Source organism: Pinus tabuliformis, chromosome 2_2 (assembly GCF_031772625.1).
Source record: "Pinus tabuliformis cultivar Carrire ecotype Pingquan chromosome 2_2, CPIR1, whole genome shotgun sequence".
Taxonomy (NCBI): Eukaryota; Viridiplantae; Streptophyta; class Pinopsida; order Pinales; family Pinaceae; genus Pinus; species Pinus tabuliformis.
Window position 1 is genome coordinate 1,294,998,729 of NC_142300.1, and position 19,265 is coordinate 1,295,017,993.

A 19,265-nucleotide genomic window follows, 5' to 3' on the forward strand; every position below is an offset into this window, starting at 1 on the left:
ATTGAGATTTGTTCAGTCAGTGGAGTGGAGTGGAGTGATTCCAGCCAAGCTATTAGAGGTGCTACACCATTCAATTCATTTGATTTACAATTCGTCTTCGACTAACTCCATCTCCCCCTCCCCTTCTCATTATATTCTAATAATCACATGGAGTGGAAAGTGGAGCTAGGATCTTTCCGTGTTAAAAATAGCTAATTATTTGAGCAAGTAGAGCTCTAAATTTAGAGAGTAATTTAATTAAGTTAACTGACTGAACTGACTGTGAGTGAGGAGGAATTTAATTTAGTTAAGTGTTAAAATCTAATTTGTGTTATTATGATAGTCGAAAAAAAGATTAAATAGTCGAGCGAAGATTGATTTTTGATTGTAATGCAACTAATTGTTCATATCGACGCAAGCAAAGCAAAGAAAGAAGTAAAATCCATACACTTACAATCGCTATAGATAGATTAAGTAGAGCACAACACAACCCTTGGGGATGGGAAGTTACATTTCTTGCACTTCCAAGACTGTACCTTCCAGCACTGTGAAAGTCATCCATTGGAATGGCAGCGTTCATGACCTTCCTAAAGGCGGTGGCCGTGGGATAAAGGCGACAAAGCTAATGCTGGACAATCCTCAACAGTTTGTATGCCATGCCAATGGCTTGTAGATCGGGCAGAGGATTAATCCTCTCACGGAAGATGAAGAACTGGAGTTGGGGCATCTCTATTTTCTTGTGCCCATGCCCAAGCTGCATTCCCTACTCTTTGAGACAAACATGGCTACCTTGGGATTGAAGGTCAATTCCACCATGAAATCTAAAGCTAGAGCTAAAAACAGAAGAAGCTCTAGAGGCAGAGGTAGAGGCAGAGTACTCGCTTTCTGTGGTGACCTCATGTGTCGAGAGCCAAAAATAGAAATGAATACTGATGCATTATTGTTATTGGAGGAGGAGAAACAAATTAGCAGAGTGCAGGAGGAGGAGGAGGAGCTGTTGGAGCTAAATTTGGAAGACGAAGATCCAAAGGAGCTGCTGGAGCTGAATTTGGAAAACGAAGAAGATCCAGACGAGCTGCTGGAAATGAATTTGGAAAACGAAGAAGATCCACAAGTATTAAGGGGGCTTGCGCAGCTAAGATTGAACCCAAGCAAATGCAAAGAAGCCAAAGTTGGAGATAGTTGAGGAGTTCTGGCCAAAGCTTTAGGATATGTTGCAGTGGAATGTGGAGCTACATGAGAATTACTAAGCTGCACATTTAATCTGAACCTAAATCTTTTCTTTCTTCCACAATATGGATCAATGCTTTACAAACATACACATTCCTCCTCTGCATCTGTTGGAATTTTGGGTTCTATGCCAACTTAGTTTTGAAAATCACACAGTGATAAAACCATATGTACAACAAATTAACTCACAAACAATAAACTGGTGGAAAAGGTAGAGAGCCATCATGTGGTCTCTCATGCTCATGTCATTCTCTCTTATTCAAATAATTTAATAATACATTTAAATGCATGAGCAAGTGGTCTTAAGATAGTGCGTCTATCTTAGACTCACTTAGTTGAGACAATTTCTCAACTTACACACTAATTTAGGAGAGCTAGTTGGAGAGAATCTCTCATCCAAAACTAGACTTCTTAGTTTGAGAAACTAACTCTCATGATTTAATTTAATTAATTATTTTATTTGGATTTATAATTGTTTTTAAGAGAGTGAGGCTAACATTCCCCCCCTCAATGATAAATCCAAAAATAACAAGGAACCGCCTTCCAAGTTCTCAAGTTGCTCCTCAAAAATCATTTGCCTGAAAAACTGCCAAATCTAGATGCTGAAAAAAAACTCAAATTTGAAGAGAACATGAATCAGTTGCATGTCTGATTCATCTCTGAATGTCGCTTGACAACTCCATCACGTGCCAAGTTGCAAAAGGATCCAACTGTCCTTTGGCATATTCGTTGATGATGATCGCCCACTGGAAAATTTGTTGATGCTCACTACTGATGAAAAATGCCCACTGGCTGATGAAAATACCCACTGGCTTGTTAATGTCAGTGCCTTCATACTACCATCAGTGATCAAAATTCATTCTTTTGCATTCATATTAGGAGTCCTTATTTGGATTTATAATTTTTTTTAAGAGAGTGAGGCTAACATTCCCCCCCCCAATGATAAATCCAAAAAGAACAAGGAACCATCTTCCAAGTTCTCAAGTTGCTCCTCAAAAATCATTTGCCTGAAAAAACTGCCAAATCTAGATGCTGAAAAAGAACTCAAATCTGAAGAGAACATGAATCAGCTGCATGTATGATTCATCTCTGAATGTCGCTTGACAACTCCATACGTGCCAAGCTACAAAAGGATCCAACTTTCCTTTGCTTGAAAACAACATTTGGTGTCCACTAACACAATTTGATGAACGCCCACTGGCATATTTGCTGATGATGATCGCCCACTGGCTGAAGATGTCAAAAAACAACTCAATGTTGCTCACTACTGCTTTTGTTGTTGATCACCCACTATCAAATTTGTTGATGCTCACTACTGATGAAAAATGCCCACTGGCTGATGAAAATACCCACTAGCTTGTTAGTGTCAGTGCCTTCACACTACCATCAGTGATCAAAATTCACTCTTTTGCATTCATATTAGGAGTCCCATTCTCAATGAGTTGCATTCCATTAGGTCATGGATCAGCTGATGGTAAGATACATTCCAATTTTTTCCCTCATGACACATATCTGCTGACTTCTTTTCATGTGTGTTTTAGTCAATTTTTCAGGTTTAGGTTCATTTTTAGTTTATTTCATTTAATAGGTCTTTGGTCTTAGGGTTATAGTCTCATTAGGTATTAGGGTTTCACCATGTCGAATTTTCAGTAACCATTGATTAATAATGGTTAGAAAACACATGAGGAAGACAATAATCATCAGGAAACTTTTAATTTCATAATTTGTAAATTTAATAAGTTTTTCACCTCAAAACCAGTTTGAGGTGAAAACAGAGCATTGGTTTTTATTTGTAAATTTCATGTAATTTTATCATTTCTCATATGTAATTAATGGTATCATTCTACTCCTGGTCACCTGCTGACATTTCCAAATACATGCCACTGCAAAAACAAAAGATCATCAAAGCATCAATTTACCTATTTCCATACCATCGACTAGATTGTTATTAATACCATGCAAAAAAACATTATTAACCCTAATATTAGTATTAATAAAAGTAAAAATGGCACATGGTATTGACCCATGGTATTCACCAAAATGGCACCTGGTATTGAACCATGGTATTCACCAAAATGGCACATGGTATTGACCCATGGTATTCACCTGGAATGTAGCCTATTTAAATGGGGGAATTAAACCAGCATAGATCCATCTTTACTCTGGATCTACTAACCCCCGAGAGGTATCAAATATCGTGATATGCAAACTAGCATAGAGTGAAAAAATATTTGATCCCTCTCGGGGGTGGATGAAGAGTAAAAATGGATGTTGTAATTTTGGTTAAAATAAAAAATAAAATAAAAATCAACTATTAAATTTATTAATTTTTATAAATTACTAATAGTAACTTTTAAGCTCCAGGTTTATAATAACCCATGGTATTGACCCATGGTAATACCAAGATCTTACAAGATTTTATAATTGAGTAAAATATTCGCCATGCCTCGTGAGAGATTCGCCAAAAAATTATATATACATATTATATTATTGATAAAATCGCCTTCCATTTTTCCTATATACCATGGAGATTCGCCCATTTATTATATATATAAATTTAGGGGGGGTTCTTAAAATTTTCCCTAAAGAGGTCTCGCCTTCATCTTCATGCTACAGGCAAATGCTATCTCCACAAGGAGTGGAAGGGGCTTTGCCTTCATATTCAACTAAATAGGTACAGGTTGGGCAGCAACACAAGGGCAATGGTAAAGGCAAGAAAAAGATGCATGAGAATGATCTTAAGGATGGGCAAGAGAGATATTTTGACCTTGTTGATCATGGGGAGACACAAGGAGTTGATGTCATTGATTAGGAAACTCAAGGTACAAGGATTACCAAAGACATGATCATTAAGGAATAAGAGGATGAGATACGAGACTTGTCAGTCAATTTAGAGAGGTCTAAATGGGTCATCAATTATCTAGAGCAAGAAAACAAACAATTGACCAACAAGCAAGTCCTCATGGAGTTGCAAATGATCAAGGAGAACTGGCAAAAGGCAAAGAAGGAAAAGGTCAAGATGACCTCCATTGAGCAAGAGATTGAGAATGACTGGGAAACTTGGCTTGAAAGGGTCAACATACACCTTGAAAAGCTGCTTGAGAAGGCCAATAGAGACAAGAAGATGCTTAGTCACATGGCCTATCACTATATGACCTGGAACAAAATATGCAATATAAGGATGAGGAAGCTTAAGGCAAGGTTGAGGAAGGTCTTGAGGAGCAAAAAGGAGCAAGAAAAGCTAAAAATATTGGCTGAGGCCTCACTAGCCCATCAAATAAATTAATGAGAGTGCCTTGTGCCAAATCTGGGCAAGTTTTGGTGAGTTTTTGTCATTTTGAAATTTTGAAATTTTCCAACACAGAAAATTGCATTAGGTGTGTAGCACCACCGGTGCTACGCTTTTGACTGGAGAACTTTTTGGAGAAATGGTTTGCATATTTGGATTCAACATGATGAAAACATCAATCCCTGAAATTTTCAACAATTTTGGAGCAAAACTTGGTCACCTAAAGGTCAAAAAACCATTAAAAAATGACCTCTCTGCCTCTTTTTGGACACACAGGAAGTAGCCTTGGGAGATTCCACTTTTGAGGGGGCAAATGACCTCCAAATGCAAAAATTCAAGATGTTCTAGAAACTAGATAGGAAGAACTTTCCAATGAGCTATCTTGGGCTCAATTTGGCTAAGGGGAAGGCCTCCAAAATCAGCTGAGAAGTGGCGCTACGCACCTGGCAGGTGGCGCTACGCATAGAACCAGTTTGCTCAAAAATCCAAATTTCGCCTATTTTTCTACAAGTTGACTTTTTCTCTCATCTTGGATGAATTTATGATTGTAAATGATGTTATGCTATGTAAATGTAATTGTAAAATGACCTTAAAGGGTAGATTCATCATTTTGAGGTGGTTTGGGGGTGAATGAATTAGTTTCCATGGTTTTAGAGGCAAGCTGTTCCACTGCCTATATTCCTGTTCCTAGTTTAGATATGGTTGAAATAGTACCTTATCTCTTGGATTCAACCCCTGATGGCTAGCATAGGTGGTTTTCATGTCTATATGATGTATTTTCTTCCTCATTGGTAAATGTTTGACTCTTGTGGATGCTTTGAGCTACATTGTACATCTCTACAAGAGTTTGGCAAGGAAATAAACCAGGATTTGCAGCTATTTTTGTGGGATTCTTATGGTAATGTGATTTTTCATTGTTTCTCCTTCTGTCATTAGTTTTTCTCATGTGTTGTATGTGCCAAAATCTATTTCATTCTTCTTAACTAAATGAAATCAAGATAGATACATAGAATATATTAGTAACAGTGCTCTGCCTTGCGAATACATTTAGTTTTTTATGTTTTCAGCTATCTGAAGATGACTCATGATCCTTGCATGCCCTCCTCAGCTTCTCACCAGTCTTATATCTATCATCCCGCTCAATTCCAAGTTCCAAAACACCTACTTGGGTTTTCTCCACTGTGTTATTTTGAATTGGCGCTACGCACAGGAGCTGCGTTATGCACCTAGCAGTTGGGCTACCAACAGTTGCAGAATTCATCAAATCACCTCAAAACTCCCAAATTCCTCCATTTCAAGTAAGTAACATCACTACTCTTGCTAAAAAGAATTGTTGCATTGGTTTTGAGTTGTGTTGTCCCTCCAAAACATCAAACCCTAATTGTCACTAAACTATCTCATATATTGTAAAAATACAATCATTATTGTTGTCCCATATTATCTTTTATTGTTTCCCTAAAACTCATCTTCCCATACATAATTCCCTCACTAAAACTTTTCCCTACATCCCAAACCTTATACCCATACATCCCAAACCCTACAATACTCCTAAACCCTACACTATTCATTAACCCCACTCACTCCCTACATCCCTTTCCCATTCTAGTTTACCCTCACTTTTTTTCTTATTTAAATCTCTTCATACTCATCATACCTTTATTCACCAATCCACCACTCTTCATTTACCATAAATACAAACAGTTGTACAACAATGGAGAGGGATAGTGAGTATGAAATGGAGGAAGAAACACATAGTGACAGTTCCAGGGAGAGAGACACTCAGGGAAGAAGGCCTCATAAGGGAGGAAAACATATCAGAGAGGAGCCCACCAATTTGAGGGAGCTACAAACCTGCCCATTTGCCCTTTCTTGTTTTAGACATCATTCATGTTTCAGTTTTGGTGAAATGGTGGAAAGGGTAAAATTTCACCATGAATCAGCAAGGTCGTTTGTGACACACTTGGACAACAATGAGGTCAACCTTGTTGGGGTTACATTCACTTTGTCACCAGCTATCATTTTAGAGGCTACAGGTATTGCAAATGTGGGTGAAAAGTGGAACAAAGGTCAGTACATTGACAGGGAGTAATATGAGCCTTACATTAAGGATAAATATCATAACAAACTCAGCAGAGTATTCCCCTTTAAATTCTTGGAGGATAGGTTTGCTCCATTGATGAAGATCATCATCAAGTACTTTACTTGTGAAGGTAGGTTCTCCAGACTGTATGCCGACCACATTAGATTGTTGATGCATTTCACTAGGGTGAGAATGATGAATATCCGCTACTTCATCTTCAGAAACATTAAGAAGATGGCACTCATTGTAAGGAAGAAATCATACCCCGAGTAGCTAACCAGCATCTACCACTTCTCTGTGATTAAAGTCATTGCCTTACATTAGTTGAACCTACTTAACATACCATGGGAGACCTTCATTTCTCATGAAATGTTCAAAGGCCCTCAAGTCTTTTCATCAGTGCCACATGAAGAAGGTGGACCTTCAGGACAGGAAAAGGTCCAAGAGACTGAAACTGTTGGAGTGCCAGTATTTGTGACATATGAGAGAGGCACTAGGAAACTTTTTGCAGCTTCCAGGCGAGTATTATCTCCACAAGGAGTGGGAGGGGTCTTGCCTTCATCTTTAGGCCATAGGAAAATGCTATCTCCAGAAGGAGTGGAAGGGGCTTTTCCTTCATCTTCAGCTAAAGAGGTACAGGTTGGGAAACAACACAAGGGCAAAGGTAAAGGCAAGAAAAAGATGCATGAGAAGGATCCTAGTGATGGGTTGGAGAGAGATTTTGACCTTGTTGATCATGAGGAGACACAAGGATTTGATGTCATTGATTTGGAAACTCAAGGTACAAAGATTACCAAAGACATGATCATTAAGGAACAAGAGGCTGAGATACGAGATTTGTCAGTCAATTTAGGGAGTTCTAAATGGGTCATCAATTATCTAGAGCAAGAAAACAAACAATTGAACGACAAGCAAGTCCTCATGGAGTTGCAAATGATCAAGGGGAACCGGAAAAAGGCAAAGAAGGAAAATGTCAAGATGACCTCCATTGAGCAAGAGATTGAGAATGGTTGGGAAACTTGGCTTGAAAGGGTCAACATACACCTTTAAAAGCTGCTTGAGAAGGCCAATAGAGATAAGAATATGCTTCGACACATGGCCTATCACTATATGACCTAGAACAAAATATGCAATATAAGGATGAGGAAGCTTAAGGCAAGGTTGAGGAAGGCCTTGAGGAGCAAAAAGGAGCAATACAAGAAAAAAATATTGGCTGAGGCCTTACTATCCCATCAAAGTAATTAATGAGAGTGCCTTGTGCCAAATTTGGGAAATTTTTGGTGAGTTTTTGTCATTTTGAAATTTTGAAAGTTTCCAACATAGAAAATTGCATTAGGTGTGTAGCACCACCGGTGCTACGCTTTTGACTGGAGAACCTTTTGGAAAAATGGTTTGCATATTTGGATTCAGCATGATGAGAACATCAATCCCTAAAAGTTTCAGCAATTTTGGAGCAAAACTTGGTCACCTAAAGGTCAAAAACCATCAAAAAATGACCTCTCTGCCTCTTTTTGGACACACAGGAAGCAGCCTTGGGAGATCCCACTTTTGAGGGGGGGGGGGGGGGGGGGGGGGGGGGTGTGGTGGGGGGGAAATGACCTCCAAATGAAAAAATTAAAGATGTTCCAGAAACTAGACATGAATACCTTTCCAATGAGCTATCTTGGGCTCAATTTGGCTAAGGGTAAGGCCTCCAAAATCAACTGAGAAGTGGCGCTATGCACCTGGCAGGTGGTGCTACGCACCTAGCAGGTGGCGCTACGCCTAGAACTAGTTTGCTCAAAAATCCAAATTTCTCCTAGTTTTTCTACAAGTTGACTTTTTCTCTCATCTTGGATGAATTTATGATTGTAAATGATGCTATGCTATGTAAATGTAATTGTAAAATGACCTTAAAGGGTAGATTCATCATTTTGAGGTGGTTTGGGGGTGAATGAATCAGTTTCCATGGTTTTAGAGGCAAGCTATTCCACTGCCTATATTCCTATTCCTAGTTTAGATATGGTTGAAATAGTCCCTTATCTCTTGGATTCGAACCCTGATGGCTAGAATAGGTGGTTTTCATGTCTATATTATGTATTTTCTTCCTCATTGGTAAAGGTTGGACTCTTGTGGATGCTTTGAGCTACATTGTACATCTCTACAACAATTTGGCAAGGAAATAAACTAGGATTTGCAACTATTTTTGTGGGATTCTTGTGGTAATGTGTTTTTGCATTGTTTCTTCTTCTGTCATTAGTTTTTCTCATGTGTTATATGTGCCAAAATCTATTTCATTCTTCTTAACTAAATGAAATCAAGATAGATAGGTAGAATACATTGGTAACAATGCTCTCCCTTGGGAATACATTTAGTTCTTGATGTTTTCAGCTGTCTGAAGAGGACTCATGATTCTTGCATTCCCTCCTCAACTTCTCACCAGTCTTAGATCTACCGTCTCACTCAATTCCAAGTGCCAAAACACCTACCTACCTTGCCCCATAGAACACCCTACAATTTTGACTTGATTTCCCAGACCCAAAGTTGCCTGCTCCATTTGATCCAACAACAAAACCTTCAAAGTCAACCAAAAACCCTATAGCTACTATACCTAGCCTAAAATCCATATTTAATTCAGTCATCTCAACTGATATTGACAAGGAGTGAGCCCTCTCCCGACCTGGTAGGGCTAGCTACCAGGTTAAGCTTGGTATGTGGTTATCCTAAGATTGCCTCCCTTCAGCCTGAGGTCGATCTAGGCTCTAACGATGAAGATGTCTACTGGCTACTTCACTGATGTTGTTGGACTTTCAGTCTGACAACCACTTGTCAATTTCATTGACATTTCCCCCCTTTGTCAGCTGAAAAGAGAGACAATCTGCTTCAAATTATATCTGAATTCTGAACCCCCCCCCCTTTCAGGTGTAGGAGAGTTTCATTGTTGTACTCCCCCATTCAACTACATGAGAGTACCATCTTCATTTGACTATTGGCTGCAATATGTGTGAGTGAATCCGATTGTAAAACTTGTACAATCTTCTGGTTGTGGATGACCATTCCTAGGGACAATCCATGAATAATTTATCTTCAATATGGCCGATTGGTCTTGTTTGCAACATTTCTTTGATGAATGATTCGACTTTCCACAATGGTGACAAGGATGGAGATCAAAACACTAATCTTCCAGATGACTGGTTCTTTGACAATTAGAACATTTTGGTTTGACTACAACTTGAGTTTGCATGCATTTCTATTTGTCTGCACTTTCAGTTTGTGTACATTGATGTTTGTTTGCAACTTGTGGAGAACTTGTTGAGGTGAGATGTTCAACTAATCCACACTGATGAACTGAATGGGCTTTGAATAATCAGGGAAATGTAAGTTGTCATCATCTTCGACATATCCTAAGCCATGTCGATTTCGATTACTTTGAATTTCTTCTCATGGCTTGATGATGGGTTTGGAAGAAAGTTGAACTGGAACAACTTCAACACTTGCAGCTGGGTGGATGAATGAGATCAAATGATCAGCTGTGTCAGGATTGGTTAAAGACTTGGAAGCAACACACTTATCTTGCAACCTATTTCTTTGAAGTTGCGACTCCAGTTGAAGGAACTCAATTGTTTCATGTGCATGTTGAATATGCACTTGAATGTCAACAAGAGTTGCTTTGCTGATGTTCACCATGTCGCCAGCTAATGATAAAATCAAATTGTTAAGAATTTGGGACAGTTGAATGTGTGTCGCCATGTTAGCTTGCTCACTTTAAATTCAGGCTTGCTTGTACTGTTGTTGATTGCTGATGCTTTAAACACTTGCTAGAGTTTTATAACTTGTTTGCTTGAACTTCTGATTTCATGCTCGCTTGATGACGATCGCTTTGCTTCAATGCTTCACTGACACTTTGTGAATGCTTCAATCAACTTCACACTGGATCGTTTGTTGTAAATGTCATGCTATGAACTTTCACACTTGATTTTGACACGCTCGCTTGCTTGGTTATTTGAATGACACGCTCGCTTGCTTTCACACTTGCTTTCTTTCACACTTTCTTGCTTTGATTGTTTGAATGATGATTGCTTTAAACATTGGCTTGATTTGATGCTCACTGGAACATGCGTGAGTGATTACTGACACTTGTGATTTCTTGAATGTACTCATTGAATGTGATGACTTGTAAAAAAGGAAAGGGTGTTGAACACTGTCGAAAATGCACCAAAGATACAAATGACAAGTTCAATATTGATGACTCAGTTGAAGACTTACTTGAATTTATGTATTCACCTTAACAAGTCAAAATAGGGTGTCGGTTACAACCGAGAATGCACCCTTACAATTCAAATGAATTCTACTTTGATTACAATTCAACTTACAAATTATGATTTGCAAGTTATAGTTTTGTATTGAGCTTATTAAAAGAAATGGTGCAAGTGCAATTGCCAAAAAATTGTTGTTGAATAGCTGCAAAAAAGAAATTGTTGATGTAGGTGACAACTTGATTGAATTTTGATGCAGAAATGTCTTGACTGGAGATGCTTGATTTTGTAGCGTCCTTAACTTGATTTCTTTGGTTACATAATGTGAAATGTTGTAGCAGCTCTTATCAAGTCAATGATGTGACACTTTGTGTTTATGAACTTAATTGATCATGGGAGCTTTGATTTCAGGAGCTTGATCGATGACTTGTATATGTAAACTTTCTTATGTGCATGTAGTTGTTTTGTTTAAGCATAATAAAGAAAGTGTTTTACAAATTCAACTCAAATCATGCAAGCACATTCGCAATGTAGAGTGTACCTATGATCCCCTTATTCAATTTCGGGTGGATCTAGGACACGATCACCACAAAAAGAGATGTTTTTCTTAACCTTCAACATACATCATCATGACAATATCTTCAGTGAGGCATCTCAAGCACAGATTGAGAACTCCTTGGTGTCAAATTGTCTTCAAAAATTGCCTTCACCGACTCAATCACTCTCAATGTAAAATATTACTTTGGATTACAACAATGATTTTCTCTCAAACAAAAAATTGCTTATCACTCCCAATACAAAACACTTATTGCTCCAAATACAAAATAATTTCACATTATCACTCCACTACATAAAGAATTACAAATACTCCTTATCTCTCCAAAATATACAAAAATCACTTCTCCCTCCGAAAAAAAACTTATCACTCCAAAATATTAAAACATGTACTCTTTATTTTTCTATTACAAAGATATATATAAAACTTTATGATCCACCTTATCCGTCCATTAACTTTAATCTCTTTTCTCCCATTAAAAGAATTTTATGAAATTCTTTATAAGGTGAATTAAAAAGTGAATGGATTCACTTTAAAAGTGAACTAATCTCTTTTTTGAAAGGTCAACGGAAAATTCAAAAACACACCTTAAAAAGAAGGGAAGGAATTACATACGTACAACACCAAAAAAATTAACGCATTCACTTGTTTGCGTGGATGCTTTTCACCACATGCCAATGAGAAAGGAGTCTACATGGACGATTTTTTGAATCTTAACTTGGAAGTGCTGGAAAAGAGCTAACATCAAAGTGGTGGTAGAGGTTCTTGATGAGCGAATGATCTGCAAGTGTGAGACTGGCAGCGTGGAGCCCAACTTCTTGAACTTCTTGTTGTTGAAACGATGATTTCTATTGCTGCATTCATCAATTATAATTCTCTGCATCTTGGTAGCTTTGTTCTCTATAATCTTTTGCATATCTGCTTCATCATTTCATTTAATATTCTGCCATCAAATGATCAAAGGCATTGAACGCATCTCTTTACCGAAACAACTATACAACAAGAGCTCTGCATTTACATTTGAGAGTCTATCTTCTTGCAAAAACCATTAGACACAATCATAGATTTGCGTCTGTACACGTCCCGATACCAATTAGGCAATGAGTAGGAGGAAACCACTGAATCATAGCTAGTGGCAGATTTCATTTTTCTTTCATTCTACATCAAAACCCTTAATTTTCACATACTTGTAATTTCTGGCTTGAGTTCCTCTTATGTTAAGCAACAATTTTTGGCGCATATTGGCAGCTTTGAGCCACTTCGGTTTGTCAAATACCAAATTTATAACCCCTGAAGTCGAGAAGACTTACTAAATACTTTTGCATTAACTTTTAGAAATCTTATTTTTTCAGCCGAAGAAATCTTATTTGGAGCGATTTTCAAGTATACACCCCATCTAACCATTAAACCACATCTTTGCGACTACTCTACATCAACCCTACTTACTCACTTACTCACTGAACAACACTATTGTTAAAAGACTGACTGCCACACGGAGTCTCTCGGTAGTTATTGCATAAGGTTGCCTTTTGCTTTCAATAAAAAGACCTTGGGCAACTAACAACTTCCCTAATGTTGAAACAACTAGTAAGAACGGTCGTTTCATATAGGCAACAATTTTTGGAAGAAAAGGGAAAAAAATTAAGCTGCAGAACTGAGAAGTTCTAATTTAGAATACCTGTGGTGTTGAAATCCTTGGGAAGTAAATCAGAAGAAACGAAATTACAATTCCCCGTCTGATTATCAGCATTTAACAACTCGGATAGAACTTTTCTGTTCTCTTTTACCATCCAAAGGGTGCTCCTCTTTAAATGTCACCTCAACCATGGTAGCCAAAACCTCCACAACTGCAGGCTCCCATTGAAGGCTTTGAATGCAGCCTCCTCCCTAGCAATAGCTCTCACGCGGTTCTCACGCCAATACAAGTACGCAGCCTCATGTAGCTCTCAGGTAGTCAATATAGGTATGCAGCCTCACACAAGTCTCACGTAGCTCTGATACCACATGAAGAAAATCACACAGCAATAAAACCATATGTACAAAAAATTAACTCACAAACAATAAATTGGCGAAAAAGGCAGAGAGCCATCATGTGGTCTCTCATGTTCATGTAATTCTCTCTTATTCAAATAATTTAATAATACATTTAAATACATGAGAAAGTGGTCTTAAGATAGTGCGTCTATCTTAGACTCACTTAGTTGAAACAATTTCTCAACTTACACACTAATTTAGGAGAGCTAGTTGGAGAGAATCTCTCATCCAAAATTAGACTCCTTAGTTTGAGAAACTAACTCTCATGATTTAATTTAATTAATTATTTTATTGGATTTATAATTGCTTTTAAGAGAGTGAGGCTAACACACAACTTTTCCCTGTCTCAAATCTGCCAAAGATGTTGGAATTCTGGGTTTTGTACCAACAGATCTGCCAAAGATTTGACAGGTGACTGAATTACAAAGAGGCTCCTCTCTTCTTCATCTACTGCAAACTTGTATTTATTTGGGGACAATGATTATTATAAATATATTTGATTCTTTTATATATTGTGGATGGTTGTCCTATGCCTCCTTTTTATCCTGGCAATGGTTATGTTAATTTTAATATATTTAAAATTCATAAATTAAAACACCAATTTCCCCAATTTTTAAAAGAAAAGGGAACTTCAAAATTCATATATTGGGGATGGTTGTCCTCTGTCTTCTTATCCATGCAATGGTTATATTAATTTTAATATATTTAAAATTCATAAATTAAAACACCAATTTCACCGCATGATCTTAAAAATAATTATATATATATATATTGATTTTTTAATTCATTAATATTTAAATTTTAAAAATATTTTATTTAATGATATTTAAAATTTTCAAATATGTTTTTTATTTAGTGGTATTTTAAAATAATGATAGTGAAATTAAAATTTATTTCCCCAATTTTAAAAAGAAAACGGAATTATTTGAATTTCTTAAAATTTTTGTTTTTATATTACCAAAATATTTTCATGGCTTAGAAAGATATGTATTCTGTTAAATATTTTGAAATTGTAATTTAATTTAGGTATACATATGACACTTCGAAAGTGTTTTTCATTTTAACTCTTTTAGAGTCATAGAGATAATAGAGTCTTTTACCCCAAATATTCTAGGAATTATCCAATGGCATCTTTTATTATGCTTCTTCTGAGAGTTTCTTCTTATTAACAATTTTATTTTTCTTCTTTATAAAAACCTTGAAATACTTTGATCTTTTAGATTAGGCTTGACCAAATGCTTGTAATATTTTAATTTTCTTTATCTCATTTTCTCTTTTGCATTTAGGATTGTCCTTAAATTTATCCCTTATTTCTTTTTTTCATTTAGGATTGTCCTTAAATTTAAATGTAATAATGCTTTTGATATTAAAACTGACATCTTTATATCATCCTCATCCATGGTTCCTTTTGGCTAGACTTTCAAGTAGTTTTTTGGGATCCGCATTACGTTCGTGCTTTTTGTCTTGTTCTTGCACATTAACTACCTAATCATAGCCATGCCCTCAAAGGGAGAAATGCTTGCTTCTTTGATGATGATATGTTAGATTGTATTTCCGTTAATATTGATATTATCAATTACGAGATTCATTTCGATATCTATCTTTCTCTAGGATTCTTTAGAAACACTAAATCCCCAAACTTCACATCCATAGAAGATAATGGCAGTAACAAGAGTCTCCAAAACAAGTTCCTTCTTATCCCATAGCCAAAAATTTGCTAATTTATAATTGTTTTCAAACTCATAATAAGCTTTCCATAATCCATTTAACATTTTATCAATTGGTGTAGTTCCAAATGAGCCTGTATTGACTATCAATTTTGAGAATCGTATTTGTAAAAGGTACTTCCTCCAAGTGACCATCATATACTATAATATCATAGGTGAATTTTTCGGATTAGATTATCATCATCTTTATTACAATCCATGAAAAAGAGGAAAGAGGGAAACCCAGTGGGAAGAAACCCACCCCTCAAAATAGAATGCAAAAAGTAGAGAAAAGGCAACTGTTAGGCAGTTGTGTCCTTCACCTCGAGATGATGTCACAAAAATTGAAACTTCTGCTCAGTGAATGCCTTAGTGAAGATGTCAATAGTCTGCTCAAAACTGGGATAATATTGTGTTGGGTTGTGTTATATTCTTTCAACAAATAGTTGACATAGTTAACTGGGGGGCTAGAAGGGGGGCGGAGGTCCCCCTCCGTTGTGTCGATTGCATAGCTGGGGGGGGGTCACAGGGGGTTTGAGGGGTGCAGGTAACCCCACTCCATGGGGTCTGGGGCAGCGTCGCAGAAAATTTTGTTTTTGGACCCTATATTAGGTTGGGTGGACCTACCTATGGTTTTGTGCATGATTTTTCGCACATGGTTTTGGACTAGATGGTTTTTGGTCCATGGTTTTGGATGCGATGGTTTTCAGTCCATGGTATTGGATGCTTCGGCATGTATAAATATGTATTGTAACATTGAAAGGAACATAATGAAAAATCAAGCTAGTAGTCCCAGTTTTGGGATCCAAGGGAAAATCTCTGTGTATATGTGTTTTATGTGTTATGCTCTCGCATTGTTTATTTTCTGTGTTTAAGAATTCATATGCAGGTAATTTTTGTATAGGGTTAAAACCTACATTTGGAATCGAAGTTGTTTTGACTTCAAGGGGACACCTTTGTTGGTGAGGGGTTTCGCTCGGGCCTGTGGTAGACCCTGTTTAGTGGGATATCTTCAAGATCGATTCTGGTGGTGAAAAAAAGATGGCAGTGGAAAGATAAATATTGAGAAATTTAATGGTCAAAGTTATGAGTTGTGGAAACTCAAGATGGAGGATCTGGATAAAGATCAGTTGATCGTGGTAGATCCGGGTACTAAACCAACGTGAGTGTTCGATGAAGAATGGAAAAAGTTAGATTGGAAGGAAAAGAGCACAATACGATTGTGTGTCTCAGATTCAATATTGTTGAATGTATCAGGGAAGCTATGACTAAGGCTTTCTGGGACAAGTTAGGGACTTTGTACCAATCTAAGTCTTTGGTGAATAAATTGTTCCTGCGGAAAAAACTGTATAACCTGAGGATGAAAGATGGAGACTCAGTGACAGAGCATCTGAATGCATTTAATACTGTGGTAAGTCAGTTATTATCTGTTGATATTAAAATTTCAGATGAAGATATGTGCATCAGTTTGTTGTGTTCTCTACTAGATAAATGGGATAGTATGGTTATTACAATAGGTAGCAATACAACTGCCTTATAGTTTGATGAAATAGTCTCATCCTTGCTGACGAAGGAGATGAGATGGAAAAATATGGAGAGCCAAAATGGTGATGCCTTGTTTGTACGAGGACGGTCCTCGAACATAAACAAAAATAAGTCATCGAGTGGGAGATCTAAATCTAGAGGGAGATATAAATCTCCAGGAAAACCTGTAAAGTTGGTTTGCTGGAAATGCGGAAAGGAAAGGCACTACAAAAGGGACTGTAAATCTAAAGCTCCTGACGAAGGAAAGGGATCTAATGATGCTCCTTCTGCAGAGGTGAAAACCACCTCAGATGAAGGTGGGGATGTGTACTTGGCTTCTTCAAGTACACATGTAGATCACGAGGCATGGTTGATTGACTCAGGTGCATCCTTTCACTTCACTCCCCATAGAGAGTGGTTCTGCGAGTATGAGAAATACGATGGTGGTGATGTCTTCTTAGGGGATGATAGTAAGGCTAGAATTGTTGGTCGCGGAAAATTAAAGTTGAAGTTGCAAGGTGGAAGGGTTAGAACACTTCCAGGTGTTCTGCATATTCCTAGATTGGCCAGAAATTTGATTTTTGTAAGCAAGCTAGATGATGCAGGTGTAAAAACAATGTTCGAGAAGGATACCTGCAAGATGGTTCGGGGAGCATTGGTATTGATTCGGGGAGTTCAGATTGGAACTCTGTGCAAGCTACAAGGTAGCACTATTATTGATGGGTGCAACAGTTCCATGGTTCCTGAAAGTGGAGCAAAAAATCTAGTGGTCTCTGGAGAGAAGACCATGTTGTGGCATCAAAGGCTTGGACATATTGGAGAGAATGGCCTTCAAATACTTCATGGTAAAGGTATGATTAATAACTCTCTGGATTTTGATTTCTGTGAAAATTGTGTATATGGGAAGCAGAATCGGGTGAGTTTCCCCTCTAGTGGTAAGAGGGAAAAACAGATATTAGAGCTTGTGCACAATGATGTGATTGGACCTGTGAAGGTTCCATCACTGGGTAATTCTGTGTACTATGTATCATTTATAGATGACTTCTCAAGGAAAACATGGATATATTTCCTTAAGAAGAAATCTGAAGTTTTGACAGGTTTAAAGAATTTAAGGCTCTGGTGGAAAACCAGGCAGAGAAGAAGATAAAGGTGCTGAGGTTAGATAACGGTGGAGAGTTTTGTAGTAAGGAATTTGAAGAATTCTATAAGCAGTGTGGTATATCACGGCAGAAGACTACTCCATATACACCTCAGCAAAATGAAGTTGCAGAAAGAATGAACAAGACGTTGATGGAAAGGGCAAGAAGCAAGCTCAATGGTGCCTGGTTAGGACAAGAATTCTGGGTAGAGGCGGTGGAGACTACATGTTACCTGGTCAACAGATCACCTTCATCAGCATTGGAGGATAAGACTCCACAAGAGGTATGGATTGGTAAGAAACCCTCTCTTTCACATCTGAGCGTATTTGGATGTGATGCATATGTACATGTTCCAAAGGAGAAAAGAACAAAGTTGGATAGTAAATTTGAAATGTGCATATTTATTGGGTATAAGGATGGTTTAAAGGGTTATATGCTTTGGAACCCAGTAACAAGGAAGTTTGTGTACAACCGAGATGTGGTGTTCATAGAGGTGAAATATGTTATTAAACATGAAGTCCAACCAAAGGAACCTGAGAAGATAGAGTTTGAGCTTAAGGAGGAAGATTCAGACCGTACAGCAGAGGAGGAATCAGAAGATGAAGAGCCACAAACTCTGGGTGTGAGAAGGCCAGTTCGAGAAAGAAGGTAGCCAAAAAGGTATATTCCATCTGCTTTCTGTTCAAATTTTTCTTTATCTATTACTGATGATGATCCCAGAACTGTGAAGGAAGCAGTAGATTTAGAGGATGGCAAACTCTGGAAAGAGGCCATGGTTGAGGAAATGGAATATTTGCACAAAAATGAGGCATGGGATCTGGTGGAGTTGCTGGCTGGAAGGAACCCATTGGTAGCAAATGGGTGTTCAAGAAGAAGACAAATTCAGAAGGAAATGTGGAGAAATACAAAGCTCGGTTGGTAGCAAAAGGTTATTCCTAGGTGCCGGGAATTGATTTTAGTGATATTTTTTCTCTTGTTGCCAAGGTAGCTTCTATTAGATTACTTCTATCTGTTGCTATTGCTTTTGATTTTGAGGTAGAATAGATGGATGTGAAGACAACATTTTCTCACAGGGATCTGGAAGAGGAGATCTACATGAAGCAACCTAAAGGTTTTGCGGTGAAGGATAAGAAAGAACTGGTATGCAAGTTAAATAAGTCTCTGTATGGGTTAAAATAGTCACCAAGGATGTGGTATCAAAAATTTGATACATTTATACGGGGACTTGGCTTCACAAGAAACAAAATAGATCACTATGTGTATTTTAAATTAATTGGTGACTATGTTATTTATCTGGTCTTATATGTGGATGATATGTTGCTGGTTGGAAATGACAAGGAAATTATCCAGGATTTGAAGACCCATTTGTCCTCCAAATTCGACATGAAATATCTTGGTGCTGCAAACCATATTTTGGGCATCAAAATTAAAAGAGATCGGAAAAAGAGGAAGCTCTGGTTAAACCAGAGGAAGTATGCCAAGCCAATATTGTA

General features: G+C 37.5%; 1 pseudogene; it reads left to right on the forward strand.

Annotated features, from left to right (window-relative positions):
* The first annotated feature begins 760 nt into the window (after positions 1-760).
* LOC149198251 (dolichyl-diphosphooligosaccharide--protein glycosyltransferase subunit STT3B pseudogene) overlaps positions 761-19,265 on the forward strand; it is a 31,301-nt pseudogene continuing 12,796 nt past the window's right edge.